At 36.0% G+C, this 12,030-nt stretch overlaps 1 long non-coding RNA gene across 1 annotated transcript in view; it reads right to left on the minus strand.

Moving 5' to 3' along the window:
- Positions 1-6,372: 6,372 nt before the first annotated feature.
- Positions 6,373-12,030, minus strand: part of LOC150098080 (uncharacterized) — a 79,860-nt gene continuing 74,202 nt past the window's right edge. Inside the window, exon 2 of the long non-coding RNA XR_016549607.1 lies at positions 6,373-6,566. This is a non-coding gene — a long non-coding RNA (uncharacterized LOC150098080). The remainder of the gene's footprint in view (positions 6,567-12,030) is intronic.

Below are 12,030 nucleotides of genomic sequence, written 5' to 3' on the forward strand. Positions count from 1 at the left end.
ACTGGAGAGTTGAGAATCCCGATCTAAACTTGACCGATCATTTATGGGAATGCTTCCATCTCTTTTTCTCTCTCTCTCTCCGTCTTAGAAAAAAGCTGTGGAATAATATTGGCCAGTTCTGCTGAGAAGCGCCAATGACAAAATCGATAAAAGGTATAATGCAGATGAAGCACACTTACAACAAGAAAGTGATTAGTGGAAGTCTGTGAAAGGTGGAGGATCCATTAATAAGTGAATAATCCTATAATCAAAATTCCTAAGAAGTTTTAGGTGTGTTTGCACAATATTCTAAGGTTAGTCTGATTTTTGGATTCATGAGATGATCAGAGTTGAGCAAGACAGAACCTTCTTCTTGACTTCGATCTCTAGTCCGGAAGTGAGTAGAAATGGGAACCTTATCAAAAGTAAAAGAAAGTGAAGTAGCATCTTCCTTCCCGGTTGTATGGCAGAACGGTTTCTTGATAGCATTGAAATTCAGTACATTATTTTCACCCCCGCTTGAGACAGCGAGGAAACAGTATTTAAGGCAGTGGTTATGGAAGTTATGGAAGATCTTGAAACTTGAATTATTTGACTACTACAAGGCTTCTCGAATGAAGAAGAATGTACGGTTATCAGCAGAAGATCTGGATTTGAGGTTAGAGAGGAAAGATCATTGATGTAAAGGAAGAAGAGTTTAGGAAAGCGTACAAATCCCTGAGATACTGTACCACTGGTGAAGTAATCCAATGAGAGGAAGCCGTCCTCCAAGATATGTAATGAGCGACGAGTGAAAATTGGTAAATCCTATCATAAAGAGCAGTAAAGAGACTACAACATTGTAGCTTTTTTAAGAGGACCTCGAAACTCTACATGATCAAATATCTTGTAATTATCACAAACGATCATATGGGTTCATCCAAATCTTTTCTTTGGGTCAAAGATTAGAAATTGTTAGCAAGGAGGTTTGCTGTACAATATTTTAGTGATCATTAATGAAACCATGAGTTTTCAAATAGCAAAAATCTAGTTGTTGATTATTTTGAGTTACTGCTGGAGACTTATCAATCCGGGGACATTAAGAAGAGCTAAAGAAAATTCCCGCATACGGAGTTTCCGGATTCAAATACAAATCTGGTCTCGATGATGTCGCTGTATGCTGTTATATTCGGGTTCTCTAATGATTGTGCACTGCTGTGTTCGTGAAACAGAGAAGAGGTATTTATTGGATTGGGGGTTACTAAGAGAATGAATGAAAGTAAAAAGCCTTAGGGTAGTTTATATTTTGCTGGGAAATCTGCAAAGAGGAAGTCATCTACGTTTAGTGCAGACAAGAGGAAAAGCTGGATACCCCACCTTGCAAAGGGTGACTGATCTTAAGATAGTAATTTAGCAATCGGGCCTCTTTGAGAGACACTATTAAATGTCCTTTTAATGTGATGATTGGATACATGAATATCTCTTCGGAGCGTTAATCGTGTCTTCAGAGATAGGTGATAATAGCAAGGAGGTCTGCAGTGGTTGATAATTGCAATGACGTCTGAGGTGGGTTGATTATGGTGAAATTCACACTGCAAGTCAATAATTTGCTGAGCACTTACATGAGAGGAAATCCGGACACAATAATACAGGGTTCGATTCTGAAACACTTGTTTCTTCATAACAGGAGGGATCCACAAGGACTATATGACTATGTTGGTGTAAAAGCTATTCATGATTTTTCTGATTTCTGAACGATTAGAGGAAGCATAGGGTAAGTTGCTCTTAGTAATTTGTAGGAAGGAAGTCTGTCTTATCTTTCCTTGAATATATGGAACGCATTATGAAAGAAACTAGATATGAGCTCAATGTAAAATATCATAGCAAAAGTCTATTATTATTATTATTTGAATATGCTATTGTAAATGCGTAGGATGTTTCGCTTGCCACGTAGTATCACAGAGAATACCACTCAATAAAAAGTCTAATAAAGTATAATCAATAATAAATCTAAAAAGGAAAAAAAAGAAACAGATCTACTGTAGAGAAGCCAGTATGTCTGATTCACATATACACTATGTTGACCAAAAGTATTGCGACACCTAGTTGTGGTCAAAACAAGAGTTTTAATTACATTTCTAGTACCGAGTGTGACCACCTTTGGCCTGAAAGAAGACAGCAACTATCCTTCGGGTCATGCTTGCAACCAAGTTCTGACACGTCGCAACAGAAATATTCTTCCATTCCTCGCGCAAAGCTACCCCAATTGCTGATTACAGCCTCTGTGATGTAGAGAGAATTTGGCGTTCTAATTTTTCCCAAAAATGTTCGATGAGGTTGAGGTCTGTCTGGACTCTGAGCCGGCCAGTCCAACACTTCAACGTTGTTTTTTGGAAACCAGTCTCGAACACTTAGTGCAGTATGGGGCATGGAGCATTGTCGTGCTAAAGCATGCAAGGATCACTGCCAAAATGCTTACACAGCGTCGGAAGCGTGAAGTCGTCCAGGATATCCAGTTAGCCATCAGACGTCAGGGTTTTGGGGCAAGTCCACCAATGCACCACGCCTCATCCAACTGAAACATCCTCATACCATAACCGAGCCTCCACCAAACTTGACAGTTGGAATGATGCAGTCCTTCCGGAACCGTTCCACCAGATCCAAACATGACCATCAGAGGGAAACATTTGGAAGCGTGATTCGTCGCTCTACAGAACCCTTTCCCAATCATATAACGTCTAGGCAGTGATCCTTGCAGACTGGTGTGTAAGATACCAGTCTAAAAATGGTTTGGCGTTGAGGGGGCTGGGGATGTGTGTAGCTCATTTTGTTCGCAGTGGTGACCTAAGGGAGCTCTGCTCTGCCGTGGTAACCTGAGGCATGCAGCTCTCTGTGGACGGTTCAAGTGTTGACAGATGTCCCTGTAGCATTTTCCCCGTTAACTCCGAGGTTCGCAGTTGGTGACGTACGGGATGCTCGAACATTCAGAGACGAGCTCGTCAATCTTGGTCGGTGCATGTTGGTGGCATCCCAAGGTGTTTTGCTGCTGTTGTAGCACAGTCAAATTTCCATCTACGTATGACATAAGCAACGGTGGATTTCGGTATACGGAGACAGGTATCAATGTCACGGACAGAAAGACTACTTGATGTGACACCCAACTACCATCCCAGGTTGGAAGTCGGTGAGTTCAGCTGAATGTGGCATCTTGACATCGATTACAGTGTAAAGCATCCTACCTTTTATTACTAGACTTATGCAAAAACTCTTTTAACATTTGCATGTGGTAGGATCTGAAATTTGCATGGCCCGTAAAGTTTTCAAATACTTTTGTCAACATTTGCAACATGAAACATTTGTAATATATCAAATGTTACTAACATTTCATAATCTGTCCCAGACACACTACATTATTGGAAACTCATTTGTTATGTAATGAATCAGGTGAGAAACGCGCGCGCGCGCGCGCGTGTGTGTGTGTGTGTGTGAGAGAGAGAGAGAGAATTATATTTATTTCGAAATTGTGTCACAGAAACATTAAAATGTTGTGTAATTTTCACGTTTCTCTGTTTTACGCGTTATATAAACGTATTCATGGAAATTCAGAGATGTATTAATTCTTGTCAAGTACAACATAATATGAAGTATATTAAATTTAAGAGAAGTCGGATTGTTGATAATTAAAGTATAATTTCTGGAGAAAGGAGTTCATCTAATAAAAGGAGCACGAAATATCCATATTTTGAATGAAGAAAAATATTTACACTATGAAACGTTTAAGCAATTTGGTAAAATGAGAGATAACTTAGAAACATTCTTTCGCGATATTCGTCATCAGTTGCCGTATTTTTGCACTGCTGAAAGCGCAAATTCCTATAAGTTATCTACTCCCATTTCAGGATATTATTTTTTATCTCTGGACGTAGTTCTCTCATAGCAAGCTATGAGAGAACTACGTCATTGTTAGAATTTGGCAATCAGTTGTGCTAATTGCTGAATTTCAACAATGGCGCAATTGTCGTAGGAAAATGCGTTTAATAATATTATAATAAAATGCTGATTCAGCACACACAACACGGTCTATCTTTTGAATGTGACGTCATCACCGACAATAACTTCGTCCATCTCTGCGACAAGAAAGCCTCGAAGGCTAATTATCGCTCGATAGTTTCGCTAATTGTTCGTTCAATACTACTATCAATAATTGTTTTCATTGCGAGCTAGAGAACTTCACTAGAGCCATCATTTCCAATAATGCGCACTTTTCTGTTGTTGTCGTAAGACGACAGTGGTTTCGAAGTCCACCGATTCTTTGAAGTTATTGCAGACGGCACATCAGACACTCATCGATCACCTCGATGCTCTTCCCTCTTTTGCCATCCCCCACTATCCATTAACTAGAAAGTCAACAGCGACAAATAGCACTTAACTATTGACGATCGCAGGAATATAGTTGGCGAAATGTGTTACGTAGCTTCGATAGTTTGTGTATTATTTAATTCACAGTCGTAACGCAAGAGATAACAACGAAGTTAACTTTACAGAGACTTGTAAGGTATAAATCAATTCTGTAAGCTTATCTGATTAATCAGCATTTGTACCGTCATGAATGCAATCGAATTATCGACATGCGACAAGGAAAATCATCTGGGGAGATTGATTTCCGTGATTATTGTCAAATCATTAAATTTTCCCTGATCATGTCATTTGTTTTTATTTAGTTTTTATTAAGTTTTTATTTATTTTTCACCAACGTTGGTATCTTCAACATGGTTCTCTATTGACACTATTTCTGGTGAGTCAGAGTTGGGAGGACAAAAGCGATTTCTATCTGCAGGAGATCTTTCCGACTAATATTGCGGCAGTATTTTTGTCTTTCGATCTTCAGCTAGATGTCGTTCTCTAACAATAAGCAACTCGCCTTAGCGGTGCCAGCAATTCATGTGGTGTATCTGTGGTTTATAGCCTTTTCCGTTCTTGTATTGGTCTGTCAGTTACATAAGTACTCAGACGTTAGACAGCTTAAGAACGAGGCTTCGTATATTACATTTCTTAAAAGTAACTTTTCCCCAGGGCATTTGGTTGTTTGAGTAGCTAGTACGCGGAGAATCAGGAAATTTTTCACTACACGACGGTAAAAACGTGGTTGAAAGACGCGGAAGGATGACGAGTGTAAAGAAGGAGCTGTAACCATAAATAGCATTGATGCTAGTGATAAGTGATTTCGATCTATATTTCGCAAGTAACTCCTCTCTTAAATGAAGATAGATCAGGTACGGGTAAAGGAATACGTGAGATTTAATTCAAAAAACCAAACCAATATTTCACAATTAGACAGATTCTAACATTATCCAAAACAGGAAATACACCAAGAATTACAACTTCCTGTTCAGCACTTAACGAACAGTTAAGGCCGTTTTATGCCTATTGATGCTCAGATTTGGTGCTCTCATTGATGCTCAGAATAGCCGATAAGCTGTTCTGAGCATCAATGAGAAGTTCTCCAGATTCACAAAATTTAATTATATAATAGAATTAAACTGAGGACTTTCGCAGCTTATTTCGGTTTAGATGGAGATAGCAAATTTGTTTCTCAGTAGCGTAACCCAGATTTCTCATTCTGACACCGGCAAGCCAACCAGAACACATGAAATTAATAGGCAAACAGACATAAGGTAATGGCCTTATAATCTTAGTTGTCTAGGCAGTTATTGCAAACGAGCATAATAAATCTAACAAGTTTCTAAAATAAACACCATGTCTGTTTATTCGGTAGGAACACCCCAATTCCATTTGTCCCTCAGTTAATATTTGATTTATAAGTTTTTCTCGAAATAATATAGTTGAAATAGGGTTGGTGCAATGTTTGAGTTGTTCTCGCTTTAAACAATTAATTTGTATAATATACTGTAACTCTCCTAGCCTCCTTTGCAGGAGAAGATTTGATGAACTTTAATCGTCCATAATCAAAGGTTAATGGACAAACAATGAAATCACTTTTAAATTAGAATTTGAAGTATTCCTACTGTGGTTAGCAATACTGAAAACTTTCAATTGTTGTGATAATAAATTATATTCCAATGCAACAATCATTCATTCGATGTCAGGGTACACAGTTTTCTAGTCGTACTACAACCAAGTCATTCCTATTTATGGAATCGTTACTTTGCAGGCTATCACCCTCAAGGCAGAGACGACCACGCAGTAGGAACCGCAAATTTCAAACTTTACTCTATTGCAGTGTCCACACTATACGAAAGAACGGTTTATCCCGAATTTCAGGAGGTATCGCTCTGTGTATCAGAGTGAGAGAGCGGCATACAGATTTAAGTTCTTGCATATAGTTTCATCATGTGTTTAGAATTAAGCTAGTGCGTCTGTATAAATTACGTCTTAAAGCATTTTTAGAATGAGTGAGGAGGCAAACGAATCCACATTTTATTACACAATTTATTACACATTAGATAGGCATCGTCGTTAATACAGACTTAGCTACAGAGACTTTCAATTTCAGTTGAAAATACTAAAAATGTTCCTCGCATCCTTGACAGATTCCAAGCTTATGGATTGGAACTAAAGGAGCACCAGCTGTTCTTCCGAGTCTTTAGCTAAATCGAAAAATTAAGATGAAATGACTTGAGAGGCTAAAGATATTTTAATTAAAATATTATTTTAATCAAATCCTTTATTTTTTAATCAATTATTTTATTATAGTCGTAATTGAAGCTTTAAAATTGCATGCGTTTTAGATGTCTTTGTTGTAGATGAGTATAGCGTTTCCAACGTCTTATCCATGCCACTAACAGTGTTTGCCTTTTCTTGTAAAGCTCTTCTCTGTTATGAGAATAGTTTTGTGTTAAAAGGAAAGTCTTCTAGGTATTTACTTAAGAGCTTTGCTGATGGAGAACACGAAAAGTGAATCGTTTTGTGTGAATACGTGTGCCTATTGTGAGTCTACCTTCTTGTAATGCGCGTCGTTTCACTAACTGAACTGTGGTCATAACACACAACACTTAAATGCAATCTTACAATCTTACTTCGAATTGAGACGTTGTAAAGTGAAAGAAAGAGAGAAAACACTACGAAACTTCGTAATATGATTGCCAAGGAAGAGTAAACTATTTCTTTGAATAACTAAATAAAGTTTTGGTAAGAAAGATTTAGAATTCTCTTTTAATTTCTAGAATAGAGAGTTATGCTAATGATGTAGAGTTCTTTCATCGTTATGGAAAGAATTTTATTGAAACCAATCACTTGAAGATTGCTCTTTGCCTAGAACTATACTTTTTAAGATTCTTTAGAGAATTATTTTAAGATTAAGAAAAGAAGTTGAATTCAGATGCTCGGTAAAATGCTTAGTTTTACATCATTGTGTTGACTGAAAAAATCTCGGATCTAATTTCTAATTATTTTATTATACACTCAATCATATATTTGTATACACTTATTTTTACATTATGTTATAATATTCCACACTTACTTTTACTTTACTTCAATCGCATTATACTATATATTATGCATATACTATATTTCACATTATACAAGGTGGCCATAAATTAAGTTTCCCTCTTTGGAGGTATCTGTAGCTAAAAACTCATACACGGAATGAGATCACATTTTATATTGAGACTTTCGAAGGCATGGGGAGGTGAATTCTGCGAAAAAAAGTACCAGAAGTCGCCGATAGGGGAAATTTTGGCGCTGGCGGAGCCGAACGCAGTCGAATATTTGCAGTAAACGCAGGTAAAAAGGATTATGCAAATATTACTGTGCGTACGTGACAGCAGCGCCACCAATTTCACTTAAAAAGGGATTGGGAACGTTCAGGCAGTTATTCGAATGACTGACGAATTGAGCTCAATATGCGTCCTATCTTTCCTCAGCGTGCTTTACTTGTTAAGTTGTTTTACCTTAAACAGTGCAATGCCGTAGCGGCCCTTCGGGAATTTAGAAGGCTTCATACACTGCGTACAGGTCTTATGTCAGCTGTAGCACTGAGAGCTATGATTAAGAAGTTTAAAGAAACTGGATCACTAGGAGTTAGACCTGGCAGAGGACGGAAAGCAGTGCAAGAAGAGACAGTAGCAGATGTTGCTACTGCGGTGTTCGACGACACAGGGACCAGTACTGGTCAAAGCGCTCGTGCCATAGTTCGCAAACTTGATATGGCTTATGGTACAGTCTGGAAAATCGTACGGAAAATGCTTCACTTCTATCCGTATAAGTTCAGTCGTGTGCAAGCACTAACTACCGCTGATTATGATAAGCGCATGATCTTCTCGCTAACGTTTCTTGCCCGAATGGAAGTCGACAATGACTGGCCTTGGAGAATATTGTGGGGCTAATGAGGCTCATTTTTATCTGAATGGGTCGGTCAACACTCACAACTGGAGTGAGTGACACGGCTGTCGCTTACAACGTCGAAATGTTATTATTCCATTTTATCTGACTTTAATGTAATTATCCGCTTATTTTCGGCTCCGCCAGAGCCAAAATTCTCCCCCTATCCGCGACGTTTGGTACTAAATCTTTTTTTTGTTGTGGAAATCATCTCTCCATGCCTTCAAAAGCCTCAATATAAAATTTAGTCTCCTTCCGTTTATTGGTTTTAGCTACAGATGCCTCCAAATAAGTAGGAAAGTTATTTAATGGCCACCTGCACATTATATTGCACTAAATTCATTCATTGTTACAATGTAATTGTATTTGGGTGCATCACCCGCTCATGAAAGGTAACAGTGCAATAATACATCAATGCCGTCGGTGGAATAAGGAATTCCTTTTAGTGATTCTTATTATTTTTTAATGAGATGCTAACCTGATAAAATTTCCCTATCAACTAGAGATAATAAATCTTTATCTACCAATTCCATCGTAGTTGGAGAATAGTTTTTATAAATCCTTAAGTCCTTAAAAGGATTCACTTAAAAGGTCGAAGCAAGAAAGTCTTTTCATATTCCCCGTTATCTGTAGTGGACAGTGTAGGGATAATTCGGATAGTGTTATTGAGTTATATAAATATAAATAAAGTTGTGATCATGGCAGGAGGGTAACAGCAATAGCCGAGCCTCAGTTAGAACTTCATTGACTACAGCATTGCCATCCATTACCCTCCCAGGATGGTTTTTTTTTTTTCCCTGTAATCCCAGTTCAAAAAAAAAAGTTTCTATAAATGTTATCGTCATAAACTAATTATATTATAGCGATATAAAAAATTAAAAGGTGTTTTTTTATATAATTTTCAAATCTAAGAAATTGTTTTAACAAATAAGATTTTCTTTCAAAGATTGAGTTAAACATTTAGGTTATAGGAGAAAATAAATATTTTTCTTTAAATAATCATGGAAATGTTAAGAGATATTTGTATAAAGAGGTTAAACACTTTGCTTTATAGAATTCGGTAGAAGAAAATAAAACCGATTAAAACCAAAACCTTCTGTTGTTTTCTTTCACTTTTTTTTAAATAAATAAAATAGAGCTATTCGAAATCTCAAGAAATGTTAAAAATGTATTCATTGTGTAAACGTGGAATTTATAATACACGAGTATAAACGAATTCGATTCCTTTTCCTCTGCTATTCTGATACTAATTGCATCATACTTCATTGCAAAATTTATCTATAGAATAAATAATTATTATAATTAATTCCTTGAGACGTTTTAGCTGAAAGCGCAGTTATCAGCATACAAATTCTGGAGCAGCTTAAACTAAACCCTTAATTATCCGAATAATCTTCAATAGCTTATAGATAGTTAACCGTCCAAATTCTATCAAAAATAGATCCAACTTCTAAGATATTTGTTTATTAGATTTATCAAGGATTAAGTGAGTGGACACACACTCTCTCTCTCCTAATCAACATATAATAAAGCCGTACTTTGAGGAAATTGGGATGATTTTCATACTTGATTGAAATTGTGCATACACTCTTTATTTGAACTGGGCTATTTAGTTCATAAACGTGGAGCTCAGTCACTCAGGGATCTTCGAATCTCTTTAATTAATGCTAAAAACAAAACTATGATAGTAGAGAATTTGCCATACCAACGAGGGATAAGCCATAGTTCAGAAACTTTTGAATCAATCGCTGCTGGTCGTTTCTCAAATGTTTGCTGTTTTACATCACTAAAGATTACTTGCTATTATAAGGGCAAATGGATGAGCCATATGATTATTTAGTAAGTGCAACGAGTTTTTGAAACAAGAATTGCTACCGCTGAGTAAATTTGGGTGAGAGATGAATTTCATTTCTTGGTGTGAGATCACCGCCCTGCTTATTAAAGTCCAGAGGAGGCGTTAAATAGTTCTGTGTTCGGTCTCCAGAGCAGCACTTGCAGACTATGTAAAAATAAATAAAAATACAAAACAAATTATGAAATTAATTAAATAATAGAAAAAAATCCCAGCCCACTCACGGTACTAATATACTACACGTGTACATCTTTGGTGAGCGGGAATCACGTTAAAAATACATTTATTTAAGAAAAGGAAGTTTAATACAGATATTGAGGTAAATGACTAATTACAACGAAAATTACTCACCCTTCCTTTATATTACACAGGGACTATTAATCCATTCGAATAATTATCGACCAAATCTAATTTCGGATCATTAAATTATTGAGTATTCTTTAATCGTTTAAAAGTTATATTAGAACAGAGTTGATATAACCTTAAAAATGAATTCAATTAAATTAATACTAATTGTGAAACTATTTTTATATCAATTCATATTCGAAAATTACTGTTTCGATGAAATTAACATTTACTTTAAGCTTAATTTAATTAGGTAGCATAATTGCTAAATTGCTACTAGCGATAACGTGATTCTAACTTTGTCATAGGAAATACCCAGTATTGAAAGAATGCATTTAACATCATACAAACATATCTAATGGGAAAAGAAGAGAGAAAAATGAGGCAATAGGTAACAAACGAAAAAATGCGACCTTTGGTGGTAAAACGAAAGAACATTGAACTGATAAAATGATTACCGAATGATAAACGATGTTAGAGGTATCATTAATAAGGAGGCGATTGATTAATGACCAGCTGCACAGTAGTGCTTTTACTAATAAATAGCGAATGGATCATCGAGGCCATATTCTTTAGAGCAACGTAGATTCATTTGCTAATCCCAGATTGGATCTTTTGGTTAAAAAATATCGTAGATGTTTAATGACGTGACAATTTGCAAGGAAGAGCTGTACTGTTCTTCAGCTTATGTTAGGAATGTTTAGAGGATGTTAAATTATAATCTAGTATGAATACATCGAATATAAAAATATTATTACTTCAGCTGTAAAAGAGTTCGTTGAAAAAAAAAATTCAGTTTAAGCGTATTTCAAATGTTTATTTTTCTTTAATATTCTTTAAAAACTATCTCAAAGAACCCACATAAAGAGGTCCATCGAAACAAAATTCTCTTGCTCAGTAGGATAGTCAGGAGATCATTCCCTTGTGTGTATGTTGCGTGTATATGTGTATCCATCACTATGTTTTCGAAGATCGTAAAAGAGCAATAACCTAGAATTCGTCCAACTAGACCGTTTTAAATTAGAATTTATGAATCGGTGTTAGTAGAAAATCGCGTTACTTTCCTCCTAAAAAAAAGAAGAAGAAAAAAAAGAAAGAAACGTAAAACCTTCCTTGTTGATTCCGAATAGCATTCGAGCAACTTTAGTAGCTTCCCTTTTGTGTTGCCAACCTATGTGATATACAGGAAGGATGCTTTTACAGGAGCAGAGAATTTGCTATACCATACGTATGAAATTCAAAAAAATATGTACGTAGATTCTGAAATTATCCCTCTCTATTCCTAATAACTTACCATATTATGTTCTACAGCTTTAATAGGATGTGATAAAAATAAAGTTCAGTACACTGTCATAATAAATGACGCTCAGATTTAGTACCATTCTGCTATAATATCCTCTTTTAGATTTTCTAAGCAAATATATAAATTATGTTCGAACTTTTAAAACTACAGTAGTATCTTATGGATTCTCAACGAACTGAAACCTCCCATAAGAAATTATTATTATTATTATTATTATTATTATTATTATTAT

The sequence above is a fragment of the Typopeltis vanoorti genome, chromosome 16, assembly GCF_054136105.1.
Source record: "Typopeltis vanoorti isolate ZY-2024b chromosome 16, IOZ_Tvanoo_1.0, whole genome shotgun sequence".
Lineage (NCBI taxonomy): Eukaryota > Metazoa > Arthropoda > Arachnida > Uropygi > Thelyphonidae > Typopeltis > Typopeltis vanoorti.